Raw genomic sequence first — 17,967 nt, 5'->3', positions numbered from 1 at the left:
GAGTTAGCAGACGGCACGATCGAAACCGTCTCTACTGTTCTAGAAGGATGTGAAATGTCCATTAGGAACCATTCTTTTCCTTTATCTCTACTTCCTTTCAAACTTGCGGGTTTTGACATTGTGCTAGGCATGGACTGGTTATCCCGTAATCAGGCCCAAATCATTTGCGGCAAAAGGCAAATAGTTTTAAAGACTCCGAGTGGTGAATCTCTTACCATTCGAGGGGATACGCATTACGGATTGCCCGAAGACGTATCTATGCTGAAAGCTTCAAGATGTTTGAACAGAGGCTGTGTAATTTACATGGCTCAGGTAATAATTGAAGAACCAAAGCCGAAGATCGAGGATCTTCCTGTCATTTCTGAATACCCCGAGGTTTTTCCTGAAGAACTACCTGGTTTGCCACCAGATAGACAAGTGGAGTTCAGAATTGACATCATTCCTGGAGCAGCTCCGATAGCAAGAGCACCTTACAGATTAGCTCCGACGGAAATGAAAGAACTGAGGACCCAGTTGGATGAACTGCTGGCGAAAGGTTTTATCAGACCTAGTTCATCTCCCTGGGGAGCTCCTGTCCTATTTGTAAAGAAGAAGGACGGATCGATGCGGTTGTGCATCGACTATAGAGAGCTGAATAAAGTTACCATAAAGAACAGATATCCTTTGCCAAGGATCGATGATCTGTTCGATCAGCTGCAAGGAGCGAGCTACTTCTCCAAGATCGACTTGAGGTCGGGTTATCATCAACTAAGGGTCAGAGATGAAGATGTACATAAGACAGCATTTAGGACTCGCTATGGTCATTACGAGTTCCTAGTGATGCCTTTTGGGCTCACAAATGCACCGGCTGCGTTCATGGATCTCATGAACCGCGTTTGCAAGCCGTACTTGGACAAATTCGTCATAGTCTTCATCGACGATATCCTTATATATTCCAAGAATCAAGCTGACCACGAGAAGCACCTCCGTTGCATTCTCAAATTACTACAGCGTGAGAAACTCTACGCCAAATTCTCGAAATGTGAATTCTGGCTACGAGAGGTTCAGTTTTTAGGACACGTTGTGAGCGAGCGTGGTATCCAAGTGGATCCCGCTAAGGTAGAGGCAGTCATGAACTGGCAAGAGCCAAAGACGCCTACCGAAATTCGTAGTTTCCTGGGTTTGGCAGGATACTACCGAAGGTTTATTGAGAACTTTTCAAGGATTGCTGCACCCTTGACTTCTTTGACTAAGAAGAAAGAAAAGTACATTTGGGGCCCAAAGCAGCAAGAGTCTTTTGAAATACTGAAGCAGAAGCTAAGCAACGCACCTGTGTTAACCTTACCTGAGGGTACAGATGAATTCGTAGTTTACTGCGATGCATCACACACAGGCATGGGGTGTGTGCTTATGCAGAAGGGCAAGGTGATCGCCTATGCTTCAAGGCAATTAAAGGTGCATGAAAAGAATTACACCACCCATGATTTGGAGTTGGGTGCCGTTGTATTTGCACTGAAATTATGGAGGCATTACCTTTATGGTATTAAATTTGTGATTTATTCTGATCACAAAAGCCTCCAGCACCTGTTCAACCAGAAGGAGTTGAACATGAGACAGCGCCGTTGGATGGAAACCCTGAATGATTATGACTGTGAAATCAGGTACCATCCCGGCAAGGCGAATGTGGTCGCCGATGCCTTAAGCAGGAAGGAAAGGGTAAAACCCATTCGAATCAATGCCAAGAGCATTGAGGTTAAGAATAATTTGATGGAAAGGATATTAGCTGCGCAGCGTGAGGCTGTGTTGGAAGCTAATTATCCTAATGAAAAGCTGGGAGTAACTGAGGAGCAGTTGACTCTTAGCAAGGATGGAATTCTTAGGCTGAACGGACGTATATGGGTTCCGATTTATGGAGGACTACGAGATGTTGTTCTCCAGGAAGCCCATAGTTCCAAATACTCAGTCCATCCGGGTGCAGACAAAATGTACCAAGATTTAAAGGCAAATTATTGGTGGATCGGCTTGAAAAAGTCTGTAGCCGCCCACGTAGCAAAGTGTTTGACTTGTGCTCAAGTCAAGGCCGAGCACCAAAAGCCTTCTGGCTTGCTACAACAGCCTGAACTTCCCGAGTGGAAGTGGGAATGCGTAACTATGGACTTCATAACCAAGTTACCCAAGACCAGGAAAGGAAACGATACAATATGGGTCATAGTCGATAGGCTGACTAAATCAGCTCATTTTCTACCCATCAAGGAGACGTATAGCTCCGATATGTTAGCCCAACTTTATGTTGATAAGATTGTAGCCTTACACGGCATACCTGTGTCTATTATCTCCGACAGGGATACTAGATATACATCTCATTTCTGGAAAAGTTTCCAGCAATCTTTGGGCACGCGTTTAAACTTTAGTACGGCTTACCATCCACAGACGGACGGTCAAAGCGAGCGTACTATCCAAACGCTAGAAGACATGCTTCGTGCATGTGCGATCGATTTAGGTGGTAACTGGGATAAAAACCTACCCCTGATCGAATTCTCCTACAATAACAGCTACCACACCAGCATAAAGGCTGCGCCTTTTGAGGCATTATATGGTAGGAAATGCAGATCGCCTGTTTGTTGGGCGGAAGTAGGAGAGGTCCAATTATCGGGACCAGAGATTGTTTTCCAGACAACGGACAAGATTGTCCAGATCCAGGAACGTCTCAAGGCTGCCCGCGATAGGCAGAAGAGCTACGCTGATCCAAAGCGTAAGGATTTTCACTTCGAAGTGGGTGAAAAGGTATTGCTTAAGGTGTCACCCTGGAAGGGAGTGATGCGTTTCGGCAAGAAAGGCAAACTGAGTCCGAGATACATAGGACCTTTTGAGGTCATTGAACGGGTCGGGTCAGTCGCCTACAAACTGAACTTGCCTGAAGAGCTCAATGGAATTCACAATGTGTTCCACATCTGCAATCTCAAAAAGTGCTTCGCCGATGAATCATTGGTGATTCCACACACAGATGTGCATATAGATGAGAGCTTAAAATTTATAGAAAAACCTTTGTCGATTGAAGATCGACAGGTGAAGAAGCTTCGCAGAAAGCACGTACCGATTGTAAAAGTCAAATGGGATGCTCGTAGAGGTCCTGAATATACGTGGGAAGTCGAAGCTACAATGAAAGAAAAATACCCCTATTTATTTGAGTAAATCTCGGGTCGAGATTTATTTTAAGGGGGTGAGGATGTAACACCTCGAAATTTTGTGTCCAATGATGTGTTAACACGTGTCATTTGTTTACACGTGGCATCTATAATAAATAAAGGACTAATTTTGACAAACCTTGAAAGTATATAAATTCGAGGGTTATAAAATGTCAACAAGGGTAAATATACTGTATAGTAGCCCTAAATAATGCTTAAACCTTCAAACGAATAAATTATAGATCGTACAAAAACAAAACGCGAAAGAAAGTGAGAGATTACAAACTACAGGGGTTAACTGTGTCAACATGTTTAATAATACCTCTGAGTGACCCTTTAACGTTCCAAAGACTTTGTAACGGTATTATACCCTCACTAAAATAATATATATGAATTTCGCGAAGTTTCGATATGAAACGAGAAAGTTACGACCGAATTCGTAGAAGAAGGGTTAAAAGCGTCAACAGTGAAAGTTAAGGCTTTCCAATATAATTAATAAATAAACCGGGGACTTAATAATGCGGGTAAATAACACGAGGCCCCTATCGGTAAATAACCGAGGGCCAAACCGCAAAGTTACCCCTTCAAACCCGAAAGGTCAGGTAAATCATTACGAAAGATTTCGTTATTAATTACCTGGATTTCGTAATCATGACAAAAGATTTAAAATTTCTGAAATCTTAACCCCACGCGGCCCGCATTGTATGTTGGGTTAAGTTGAGGCGGGCCGCGAGCCTCCTCAACTATACGTCTGATCTTTAAATCCCAGGCGGCCCGCATTGTAAACGCATGGAACCTCCATGCGGGCCGCATTAGACGCCCAGATGCAGAAACATTGTAACTACTTGGCCTTTGGACCATTTGAACGATCAAACCTCAATCAATGAGGCATGGGCACCCTACAATTGACCCATAACACTCTAGGCCACCTGCCCATCATCCATGGTCACTTATAGACCAATGTGTGATGATCTTGGAGCTTGGTTTGCACTATAAATAGCAATGTTGTAGTTACAACATTCACACAACTCAAAACACAACTACTAATCATTCTAAGAAGCTCCAAGCATCTTTCTCTGCTCTATAAGCAAGAACACACTTCTGTAAGTCGTTCACAATCAAAATGGTCTTGCATTCCCATAGTTATAGCTCATGAACGCAACCGTCGTAACTAACGGTTGTCATTACAATATCTTGCAAATGGTTCAGTCTTATGACGAATCAAAAGTGGTTATGAGTTGGTATTTATGTGGGTAATAAACCTCTAAAATGGTTCCCCCTGATCACCACTCTAACTATGTCAAATGTCGAGTCAAACGTGCGGTTAAAAAGTCAACAGAAAGCTATTTTAGCGATTTATGCATAATCTGTAATGTATATGTTATGGAACCTGTTTTGATAATCATAAAACATGATAATAAGTATATAAACCTGTTTGCGCTCGTTTGAATCGATCATTTGCTATATTAACCCGGTTCGGAGCCGAATGTCACAAAAGTTTGACTTTTGCTTTGACTTCAGTTCTGACCCGTTTTAGTGAGGTATAAATATACCTTAGGACTCTCTTAGGACCAGGTCACATGTTGGTATAAACCTCTGTGGTCGGTTCATGAGTTATCCGAGTCTTTTGCGCAATCCCGTCATTCGCCTAAAAGTTGACCGTAACGGCCTTTTAAAATTAAAACGAGTATTTCGGACATGTGAACGGACCAAAACCTTGCTTATTAAATTATAAGCATGTCCTTAAAGTTTCACGTCAATCCGAGGTCTAGAATGAGAGTTATGCTAAAAGGCGCACTTTTAAGAAAGTTTTGTAATTAACGGCGCAATTAGCATAACGCCCATCTAACCCAAGTTTTCGTCACCAAAACTTTTACCCACTGTGGTAAAATAATATTTTGGGAATTTTAAAGATTTTTAATAATTTTTACCATGCACATAACCTGCGGTTATGGCTACGGTTCGGTAAATACCGAATATGCCCTTTTTGGCCAAAACGGGAGTTCTACAAGGTCTTTTGACCCGATTCCAGTTGCCACTAGTTTTAAATAATAAATAAAGTATTTTAAGCTTTATAAGTTGTTCGGGAAACTCAGATTTCCTGTAGAACTCAAAAAGCCCTTTTAAAGTCTTTAAAATGACCGAAAAGCCCCTACGGGGCATAATATAAACTTAAACTCGATACGGGCATTACGGAAGGTATCCTACTGATACCAAAATACTTTTAAGGCATATTGACTTAGGAAATAAGCGTAGGACACTTATGGTTAACCGTTTCGCCTATTCGCGCACACGGTACGGCTCATGGAACTAGTTTTCGTGCAATAGCCGATATGGGTCAAATTATATTATTTGAACCCCAAAATCCAGAGTATGAACTATAAACCCATATAAAACAAGTCACTGAACTTGTTGGGTCCAAATCATACTCCATTCTCGGTTTTCGCCTTTTCGTGCGAATTAACCATATCTATGTATCGGAATCAACCGGTTTAAGCTACGGCTAATATAAGGACCGTTAGGATTCTAAGAGGTTAATTAAAACCTTCGTTCCAGATTAGGAGCCCCAGTAAAAGCTATCGGTGACTTGATCTAAATTAAGGATTTATACTTGCAAAGGTAAATACTTTAACTTATTTCCCCTATATGGGCTTGGGTTACGGTATATTAATACCGCTTGATTGAGCATTATATAATTTCATCGCTTAGGTGGTTAATTGATTAAATATGATCGGCTCATTTAAACAGTTTTGTTGCTTATAAGCCTTTGGGGGGTTTAATGACCGTTGTCCCGGATATCCTTGGCATCATTTTACGAAATGGCCACGACCATCGACATCCCGGTGTAGGCGTACACCCGGTATAAAGTGTCGACATTAAAAATTAAAAGACGTAGCCGTTGGTTTTTATACTACGGTTTTACGCAAACGTGGTGTGTCTATAAATCTTTAACCCGGCACGACCCGGGCTACTGAACGCATAAAAGAACATGTAAAACGTTCACAAGATCATTATGAATTTTCCCAAGTTATAAAAGAGTTTGTGCCTTGTGCATTCAAATCAATTTTAATAAACATTTTCAAATGTGTCAGTTGAATGTATTTACCAGTGTAAACTGACGTATTTTCCCCAAAAAGATTAAGTGCAGGTACCTAAACGTAATTGGCTGGTATTAGCTCCCTAGCGTCGGGATAAGTCTCGCAAGCTTGATTGCAGTATCTGATGGAACAAATACTTTATGTTTATTTACGATCCACTGTGGATTTATTCAACCCCTGTAATACATTTGATATTACAACCAAAGGTTGAAGTTTATATATTTATCTTATGCTTCCGCTGTGCATTATATAATTGTGTGGTTTGACTATATTGTTGCCAACATCGTGACGATAATCCCCCACCGGGCCCACCGGTGAGACACGTGGAAATCGGGGTGTGACAAGGATGAAGTGGCTTATGAATTTGCGTTGTTATGAACTAGCAAATTTTCGAGACAAGGTATTAAAACGGATCAATGTATTGATCCGAGCCAGGTACACATAATTATGTTGTAGTTAAAAGTGCTATTTTGGTCAATAATTGGCGAGAGTCTTTTGTCGTAAAATAAGAGACTAGAATTGACCAAAAAGCCCTTAACGGGCGAACCGGGTAAACGACCGTTAGAGGTTGTTTAGAAACTTGTTTATTGATTATGAAACCCTTAGATACATATAAAAGTGTAGGCAAAAACATTTGTGGGTCGAAACGCCCAAAAATGGTTCATTTGCGTAAAATGACCAGTCGAAGGGTAAAAATTGGGATTTGGGGTTCCTTACGTTAAATCCACCACAAAAATAGCTGTGGTGGAAAATAATTAGTTAACTAGTATGGAAATGTAAGATGCAAAGGGAAAATGGCGAGTTGGATGCTTAATGCACAAAAGTCATCTAAACGGGTCAAAATAAATTACGCGTGTAACTTAGGTGTTTGCCACGTACTTAACAAAAGTTATGAATCCGAGATAGAGGATTGAGTTAAACACTTTGGAATATGGTTTCTGATTAACTAGAAACAAGTTGGGAGGTCTTAAATTCAAACGGGTCAAAATGTTGATTTTGAGCAATAAGCCGAATGCTTAAAAATTAAGAATTTTATTAGTTTGAATGTCAGATTTTTACTCCATTAGATGGAGAATTAAATTATGGTCGCGTAGGAAAAAGAATCACCTAAAACGGACCCGCAGATAAAAAGTTATGGCGTTTTAAAGTTGATTTTTGATAAATAAACATAGCTGGGCGAAATGCAGGTTTCAGAAGCAAACTTGCTGGAAATTGGACTTCCCCGCGGCACGCGACAGGAGACCAGAATCCGGGCGCGACACGCGACAATAGTCGCGACACGCAACAGAACATGGGAATGCCGTCGCGACACGCGACGGCTTGATATTTTGAAAATTTGTTGCTAAACTTATTGTTGGCATATTTTGACACACAAACTGGCTCAAACATGTTTTTAGATGCCAAATGACTAACTCAATTCATGTCTTATGAAATGTAGGTATATGGTACTGTAACGGAAGATGATCAAGCTCGATGGAACGAACCGAACACACATCAAATGAAGCTTCCACAGTGGTTTTAGTTTGTTTTATCAAAAGTGGATTTATGAAAACACATTCAATTATGTTTTGGAATGTTGTAATCATATTTAATTACTTATAACGTAAAAGTTTTTGTTAAGTGGCATTTTTCATATAAAATGCTTACTTTAATGTTGTAGAAATGTTAAAAATTCCTACGGGTGTTACAGCAACTCTATCGCAATCGAATCGCAAGCGCTAAACGCAAGTTAATTATAGTGATTGTATGTTAGATATAGTAGTTGGAATTAATTGTGTGACTAATGGGTAATTCTATCGCATCGCTCGTTCGAAACACATCGCAACGCTCAACATGCGAATCGAAACGACAAAACTCAACACGCCGGACACCAGGATCGAGTGTCCACCGATGGAGTGACCATCCGATCGGACTGCCATCCGATCGAGCCGCCATCCGATCGGTGGCCCATCCGATCCTATGCTCCCTTTCCTCTTTTGGCAGCCTATAAATACCCCCACTTGTCACATCACTTGATGTGACAGCTCTCCACTCGACCCAGCTGCACTCCAGCCTTCTTTCTCTCGATTTCTCACGATTTTTGTAAGTTTTCAACCTAGATCTTGTACTTCTATGATCTACATGCACTTCTTCATCATCTTCTCTTTTGAATCTCAACTTTTAACCGTAAGATCAATGGATTTGAGGTGTTCTAGGGTGATATCATCATGGAGTTCTTATGAACTTCGCGTATTGGCCTCATTCCACCAAGAGCAACTCAGATCTGAAGGATTTCCACATGAATCAACAACGATTTCACATAGATCTACACAGATTCATGGTTAAGAGGATTGAAGGACAATTTTCTAACTTTCTTTCAACTCTTTTACACTCAATGCACTCAAAACCAGTAGAATCGGAGCTTATTCTGATCTTCTACTCTTTCTTAGTGATGTATTGGTTCAAGATCTGAATTCTATCCACGAGACAACCGATCTCGAGTTAAACATAAACAACCATCTCGAACCGTGAACTGACCAGACTAGGGTGATTCTTGTTCGATCGGGTCACTTGGGTCATGATGAGGTTTCTGTTGTTTAGCACGTTATCACACCGTCTCGATCAAAACTGCAAAAACTTTCAAAACAATCAAGTGTCAAAGATGATTAGGTTGTTGGATCAGATTGTCATCCGATCGGATTGCCATCCGATCGGACAGCCATCCGATTGGCTTACACTTGGTTCCACACTTAAACTTTTATTTGACTTTTTAAATATCTGAACGTCGAACGGATTGTCGTCCGATCGGATTGCCATCTGATCGAACGACCATCCGACCATGTGACATTTGGAGCTTCAACACTTAAACAATTTTCATCATATTCAATGCATAGAGAGTAATCAATGGATTGCCACCCGATCGGATTGATATCGGATCGAGCGACAACCTGCTGTGAACTTGTTCTCACTAAGTGTCCTACTAATCGGATCGTCACCCGATCGAACCGCCGTTCGATCGATCGACCTGAAGGGGTAGAGATATTTCTTTGTTTTCAAAATGCTACAACGAAAACTTCAAAGCCATCATACACAAACACATCCTTGTCAAACAAGGTGTCAATCCAGTCGAATGGTCATCCGATCGGATGACCATCCGAACGGATTGACATCCGATCGACTAGCCATCCGATCGGATTGCCATCCGATCGGATTGCCATCCGATCGGATTGCCATCCGATCGGATTGCCATCCGATCGGATTACCATCCGACACTTATCACTTTTGCACCGTTTTACGCGCCACTTATCGTTTATGCTACCGTTAACTGTTCAGGCTAATCTCTCTCAGCGCTCCCTTCAATCCAAGAGAGTGTTTGCTTGTTAAACACAATCTGTGAGTATACTCGATCCCTTTTTGCTTTACGCACTTTTGGGTGTTACATACGTTATCTATATTCAAATCACAATCGACACACAACGCAAACACTATTTATACGCTAACCATTATTGCATGCTACGTGTTATTCGATGAATGCTTGTATGTTATGTTAACACAGTGATTGTTGCCTGACACCTTAGAAACGATAGTACTATAGTTTGAACTCAGCACCTATCGTGGACAGGGGTTGTTAAGGGCTCTACTTCATGTGTCCCAGTGGGGATATGTGTTGCGCATTCTACAACTTGCAGTCACGTCTGTGCATATTTCTCTGTCGATAGCCCACTTGCCTTCACTTTATACATGTTACATGTTCGTTATGCGTAAACTATTTCGAACTCTATTATTATTATCAAACTTGTATGCTCACCTTTACACTATGTGTATTGACCTTTATTTTAACGTATGTGGACAGGTGTTTAGGATGCTAACTGCTAGGATGCTTGCTATGGGGAATCGAGTTAGGAAGAGTCTAGAAACAAATGAACAATTTATTTAAATCTGAGTTGTCGGAACATAATTATTTGTCTTTGAATTGTCTGTAATAACTATGCTACTTGTTATGTCATGGTATGGGACGTGATGCTTAAATAATTGGTAATCGTAGTTGTTATGGAAACTCCTGGACAATCTGTTTTGCTCAGTGTCATGCCCCGATGTTTCCGTCATTGGTTGGGGTGCGACACATCATTTGATCGAGAATGGTTCTAGATCCAAAGGATTTCACACTTTTAAACTTAAACACAACAAGATTTCAACACCTTTCATATGTTTTCAACTCTCCTTCACTTTTCTACTCAAAACTGATGGAATCTGGACTCAATCAGACTCTCTACTCGTTTCTTAGTCGAGAGCCGACTTGAAAACGGATTTCCACTGAAGAGATGGACCGATTAATGGGTTGAACATGAATCTTCATCAAGAACAGTGAGTCTGATCGAATGGGCTGAGACCATTCGACCGAATGAGTTGGACTTCGAATTTTAAACGATTTAAAAACAACACACACTCATTCGAATGGCCATCCGTTCAAATGGTCATCCGCTCGGATGACCATCCGTCTGTATGACCATCCGCTCGGATGGGTTATACCCATTCGTTCAGATCACCAATCGAACACCTATGTTGGACCCAGTTTGGCCTTAACAACTTCTTTTTATGTAATATGGCAAGTGATTTCAGTATATGTGAAAAAGATGTGCGGAAATGGAAATCAGACTTTCAAGAAACAAGACCTACAGAATTATCAAGTTTATATCATTTTGAAACAAAATAGTTTAACAAGGTGATTGTAAGATTATTATCTAATACAAATGAATCTTGAATTCTGTGGGTGAGAAGAGCAGTGGAGTTTGGGTGTTTGTATGTGAATGCTAAGCTTCAAACTCAATTATCTTCTGCCTCTCGAGCCTTCTATTTATAGACGGATGTGTACATGAATAAACAATTGTTTATTCATGCAATAAGTCCTGCATAAAGTAGCAATTTGACATATTCATTGAATCCAACATTCAAGTTGCATTTGTAATCATGATAACCAATAATGTCATGCTTCGGTCATTGGTGGCATGATAGAGTTGTGATTTTAGACAAGTGGGGTTTTCATCAAAATTTCTGATAAACCACTTCATCAGAAATTCTGGTGAACATATCATCAGAAAGTCTGATGATCAGAATCGTCAGAAACTGATGATATTTCATCAGAAATATCATCATATCCATCAGAAATGACCTTCTCTGATAATCCAAACCAACTCTTGATCAACTTGTGATTCTTTGAAGTAGATACTTTGTATTTCAGTTGTCCCATCTGATCTTCTTCTTCTTGTTGTGATCTTCAGGACTGTTATCTCTTCAGAGATCCAGTTGATTGAGATTTTCTTCAATACTTACAAGTAAAGTTTCCTAACAGTTTCCCCCTAAGTATTGTAAGAAAATGAACTACCTCATGAATATAAAATTTCCAAACAATGGAAACTTAATACTTGCAAAATTTAACCAGTTGCTGAAGTTTTGAAAAACAAATTACATAAAAGATGAAATTTAAATAAACAAGTTTCTTCAATTCAGCTTCATTCTCTTGTTTACATCCCCTATCTTTAACTGTTTCTTATAGGAGATATACTTGTTGCAGCTGATGTACATGTCTTTGTACCATTCTCTTGCTTGGATCCATTCTTTAATCATTTGCTCAATTTCTTTCCTGTGTTCCTCCAAATTCTTTCCTGTCTTCTGAAGATGTTCTTGTGTTTTGTTCATAGTTTTCATGATATACTTCAGAGTCTGATTTGAGTATTTGCAGATATCAATGCTTCTGAATAGAGCTTTGTTTTTATCAATATCTCTGAAGATGACACCATAGTTTTTAATGTGAGTATTGCTTGCAATGATGTCTCCAGATCTTGCTTCTTCCAATATTTCTGAGGGAACTTTTGTCTTTGGTGGTTTGATATACACCTTTTTGTTGTGTACATGCTCAAAATTGATGCATAGATCAAAGTATGAAAAAGCTATTCTTTCAAATAGCAGTATTCCGACCTTTGATATGCCATTTAATGCTCTTCTGACCTCTTGGTTATTTTTTATTTCCTTTTCATAGTAATCCTTCATAAACATAATGTCTATAGGATGCAACTGGTCAGCTATCTCTTCATCGGTCACCATTTGTTCCTCCCCATTCTTTCTCAGAAGTGTGTATCTGTTTTGCACACGAGTTCCTCCAATATCATTAATTGTGTAACGCCTCGTATTTCCGTAATCGCATGTTTTTTTTATAAAATTCATGTTTCGTTTCCTATTTTTTAGAAACACAGTGGAAATCTGAGCGAAAAACGGTTTAAAAACGGAAAACTATGCTTTTTACACCCTTTTAACGCGACCGACAAGCGAACGCGACAAATATCGAGCACCGGCATTATTTCACGTATTTTAAACTTTTAAAATAAAATATACGACGTTTTTATGGAGTTCGGGCACGAAAACGGGTCTTGAAACACGATAGGGCCGCTAACGGGCTTTAGGCCCAACCCACTCGAAACCCTAGCTATATAAACATCTCATACCCTTCTTCTTCATTCAAACCCTAGCCCCACTCCAACTTCCCTGCTCTCTCATCTCTCTCGTGGATTTCCGGCTACCGGAACCGCACTCCGGCGAGCTCCGGCGTCTCAGCTTCGCACAACAACAGCCACAGCCTCTCCCTCTTTCACACTCACACCCGTCCCATCTCTCCACTCTCGTCTCTCTATCCCCGATGAACAACAACAACGACAGTCACCACCGCGTGGCTACGGCTCACGACAACAGTGGCAGAAACATTGGAGGACCATTGAAGTGGCGGTGGTTGCTGTACTCGTTCAGGTTTTGGCTCGGGTCCAGCGAGCATCGGTCAGGTCAGTTGTAGTTCGAGTTGTTTTGATTAAGCTTTGAGTTTCCGTCTCGATTTCGTTCAATGTTTGCTCATTTCCGGTTTAGGTTAGACCCGGTTCTGATTCGTTTGACTTGGGTTCGAATTCCGATTTCAGTTTGGGTAGATTTCGGTCTTCCGGCAGCCGACGGTGGCTCCGTCAACAGCAGTAGCCGGCGACGGTAGTGGTGGTGTTGGTTCTGATTTGGTTCAGTCAACTGCGGTCAACAGCTAAAACGGGTACTCGTTGCGGTCACGGGTCTTAGTTCAAGTTCGGGTCTCGTGTCTGGTTTGGGTTCAGTTCAAAATTGGTTTAACTTGGTTCAGCATAACAACTTCGGGTCAGTTTCGCATTCGGGTCAAATGTTGTTAAAGGCAGTCGACTCCGGTCGACATCATGTTCAGTTTGTTTCAGCCAGGTTAGTCTAATTTTTTTGAATATTATTCGATTAATTCTCAGCTTCATTTCAAAATCAACTCAAGTAATGAATTCGTATCAGATTCTCGTGTTTGCTTTGCACGGATTCGGGTTCGGTTCAAGAGACGTGTCGAGTTACGGCTTGATGTTCGGGCTTCAGTTCGGTCAGACGCGGTCAAAGCCAGTCAACTGGTCAAAGCCAGTCAACTGGTCAAAGCCAGTCAACTGGTCACAGCCAGTCAATTGGTCAAACCTGGTCAACAGACGGGTCATCGGGTTAAACTTGAGACTCGAATAAAAATGGAGAAAAAATGTAAATTTTATTGTTTTATATCTTGTTATCGCAAAACCGCATCATATATATTTTGTCTAAAAAAAAATATATATATATATACATAGGAATATATATAATTATTCAATGTTTTGTTACTTGTTGAATTTTGACAAACATATCGACAACTCGTATTGTCGGGATCGTCCAAAAACAGAGGAAACTCTGCCCGTTTTTCGTAAAATTCAGTATAACGAAAGGCGTTAATTTTATAAATCGAAACCTATTAAATTCGCTTAAATTTTATAAAATAAATACAAATATATATTTATTTGGCATCATTTCATCAATTCTCTTGATAAGACTCGATTTATAATCTTTACGTAAACTGTATAAAATATATAGGAATGTATACATCTTTATATTTAACTAGATACACTCTAAATTCCAATTCAATTCCTCCGTCATAATTCCGAATACTCGTACGCCCCGTTTACCCATATAGGGTTACTTTGGTGTTCCATCATCCTAACTCGTACACTCGTCAACACTTGGATAATCGGAAGAATTTGCAATATTGTGAGTATACTCGTATTTCCCCCTTTTTACTTTTATCACTTTTGGGGTGTAACATGTTTATCTATCAACCAACTTACACATGAACATTTTGCTTAAACACATGAACATTCCTATAACATGCTTGTATACGTGATGGCTTGATACTTTAAACTTGGGTGAAACTTATGTGTTGAATTTATCATTAACTTCGTACGAGCCAAACCGTGACATATGTAGCGCTATAGGATTAACGACCCGCCCTTTATCATCGGTAATGTCATGAGCATATTGCGTTTCCTTGGTTTGATATGTTAGACACATGCCATGTTTAAATGTTTATCTTGAATCACATGCTTGCTATGAGGAATTGTTTAGAACTTATCTTCTGTTATGTACGTACCAAACTTGTATACTCGCCTTTGCTTTTGCATTGAATTGTATTTTAAACATGTTACAGGTTGATGATGACGATGCTATGAAAAGAAGTAGCGTTGATGCCTAGATACACATATAGACGTTTAGGTTTAATATGTCGTATCAGTTTTGCTTATGTTATCATGTATTTCTTTTGAAGTTGTTGTTACTTGAGTTTATGTAATGTTGACAATTGAAAGTTATGAAATGAAATGGGGATTATTTAATTATCGTCACAAATAGTGTTATGATGTCTCGAGCAATCTTCACACTTCGTCTCATCCCGATGTTTCCGCCATTGGTTGGGGTGTGACAGATTGGTATCAGAGCCATAACTATAGGGAATTAGGAAAAGTAGGAATGCTTTAACCTAGTCTATAGTTTTAGAGCTTTATTCTCATGTTTTGCTTGAAACTACTTGCATGCTATCTTATTTGCCTTTATTTATTCTCTTTTCATCTTTCAAGCATATATGTCACTTATGTGTTAACACTTCACATGCTATACTTGTTTTATTATGTGTTAATACTTGTTCCGTTGTTCGATTCTTTATGTGTATTCTTAGCATATTTCTCTATGTGTTGGTACTTGTCTTATTGTCCTATTCTTTATGTACCGTTCTTGATGTGCATTCTTATGTGTTTACACTTGCTTTCGTATTCCTTTAACATACTCCCCTTTACTAAAGCATTTTACTCGATTTTTCTTAAACTCGAAAACACTCGCATTGTACAAACGAGACGAGTTCACCAAAATAGGCGCGAAACCCACAATTTGGTAAACAACTCTCATCCCGCTTGATTTCATTTTTGTTGCACGAAATTACACCATTAAGTTAGGAGTGAAATCCACATCTTAATGGAAATTTCAAATTTCGAATTTCAAATTTCCAATTTCAAATTTCGAATTCATTTTCTAGTGGACCCTCGTTAACGTGTCGAAATTAAATTTTGACCCAACGAGTACCAACCACACTTAGGGTACGAACTCGTCAAGCTAGGGGTGAAACCCGCACCTAGTCGACTAGTCCCACTCCTTGATTTTACATAAATCTTGCCAAGTCTCGAATTTTCGATTGAATTGGGGCATGTAGTAACTGGAAGGGTGAATACCGTTAACCGACTTGTCGGCGAGAGTATACCACCTATTAGGCCAAAACATGCTTTTCAATTTCAAAAGACCTTTCGACCACTTTGGTTAGTCAACGTTCCGTTTTGGAACCATCCAAATTTTTATCGAACTTACGCTTTATTATTTTCGATCTTTTATGATGAAATTCTCTCTTGACAATTTTGAACCATTTTTAAGATTTCACTTTTGCGCATACATCATACGATTATACATCAGTAGCATGCATAATTTCTCGTAATTTTATTTACATTTTTTTTTGCTACTACAAGTGGAGATATATCAACAAGATAGGAGTGATTTCCTTACCTTGACGATTAACTTCACTTCTTTTCTTATCTTACAACGACCTCGCCAACGGATTAGGGGTGATTCCCTTACCTAGGTGATCGTTAACGATACTTCCTTTTAATAGACTATATTATGTAAACACGATCATGTTCATATCTAAATCACTTGTCATTAGTCAAATCTCTAATTATACCAAAATGCATTGATTATATAAACGAACTTCTTATCTTACAATCTATTTTCATATAGCTCACACACAAAATTCGTAATTCTTTCGTAAACACGCTTATTTCTCGACATTCAAAACTTTACGAAATGGTACTCACCAACTTAGTCGGTTTAATAAATTCATTGCACACAAAATTTCGTATTCCACGTAATTACTAAAACGCACTCGTCTTGCATCATATTATACAAAAGATTGTTATTTTTCAATTGATAATCAAACCAATTTTTCATACAAAATATTACAAATATTAACCGATCGTTTATCAAAACTCTTTCCAAGAGCAACAAAAAAAAAAAAAAACATTTTATTAAGGACACCTTTCACGATCACTAAGTTCATATACCAAATTCCTTTTTCTAAGGATTAACTTTTTCACAAGAATCTTGTAAACTTCAAAATTTTCTAATACAAAGTTATTTAAAACGATGCGAACTTGTTAAACCCTAGAACTTTTTTTTTCAAAACCGCACTCGATAAGCCAATTAAATTGAAAACACGTGGGCAAGGAAACTTCATAAGAACCCACAAATTTTCAACTTATGTAAACTCTTTTAAAATCATAGTAGTGTTTCCATTCTCTTACAAAGTACGTTTCACGTAACCAATAGCTGTTTTATACTTCCTTACATGCACAAACTAGATTCTACATCCCACGACAACTCAATCTATTTTAACTTCACGTTTTGCGCAAACGACTATATATGCATATCATTTTACCTGTTTTAGTCAATGTCTCACAGCAATCTCGCGCGTGTCACTCGTTTCCTTTTTCTTTCATACTCAAGGTTTTAATCTTTTACGCACATAAACTTGTATATTTCTATTTATACTATAAACAAAATCAGTATTTCCTACGTCCATGTTTATGCATTTTATGCCTTCACTTATGTTCACACTTACACATGTATGTTATACTCATGATTCAAAATTCATATGTTTTACGTTTATACATACACTCGCAATTATACATTTACGTTGTACTTACATTCGCGTTTATACTACATTCATATTCACGTTCATATGTTTTATGTTTTCATTTACACTTGTACAACTCTGTTACGCTTATATTCGTACAAAAATTACTATTATAGTGAAAATTGATAGGAAGTAACTCCTGTGATATTGATACTAAATGTATGCAAAAATTACTATTATAGTGAAAATTGATGTCGAATCATAAAGTCATGAACTTATTTATGAAGGTGGGAAAATCTGACCCGCTAGGTGTTCGTAGAAATGCCTAAGTGGGGATTTAAATGTGAAATTTGGATAAAAAACGCAGATTTGATAATGGTCCATAATTATGTGATTGTGGTCATAAAAAGGAGTTCTAAACATGTTATAAAACTGAATCTTCTAGGCAAAGAGTCCGGTTCATCTAGCGGACAAGCCGGAGGGAGTTCACGAGGAAAAGACGCGCTCTAAAAGGTACGAAATTTATTGTTTCGATACATTATACCTAATTGCTAGTTTATGTAATAAATTCTGAAACATGATAATCAAGGTTACCAAAATGCCATGAAAATGATTAGTGACCTAAACAAGCGAAATGGGTCAAAACAAGCGACAAACA

Source organism: Helianthus annuus, chromosome 14, assembly GCF_002127325.2.
Source record: "Helianthus annuus cultivar XRQ/B chromosome 14, HanXRQr2.0-SUNRISE, whole genome shotgun sequence".
NCBI classification, from domain to species: Eukaryota; Viridiplantae; Streptophyta; class Magnoliopsida; order Asterales; family Asteraceae; genus Helianthus; species Helianthus annuus.
This window is presented reverse-complemented; position numbering follows the sequence as displayed.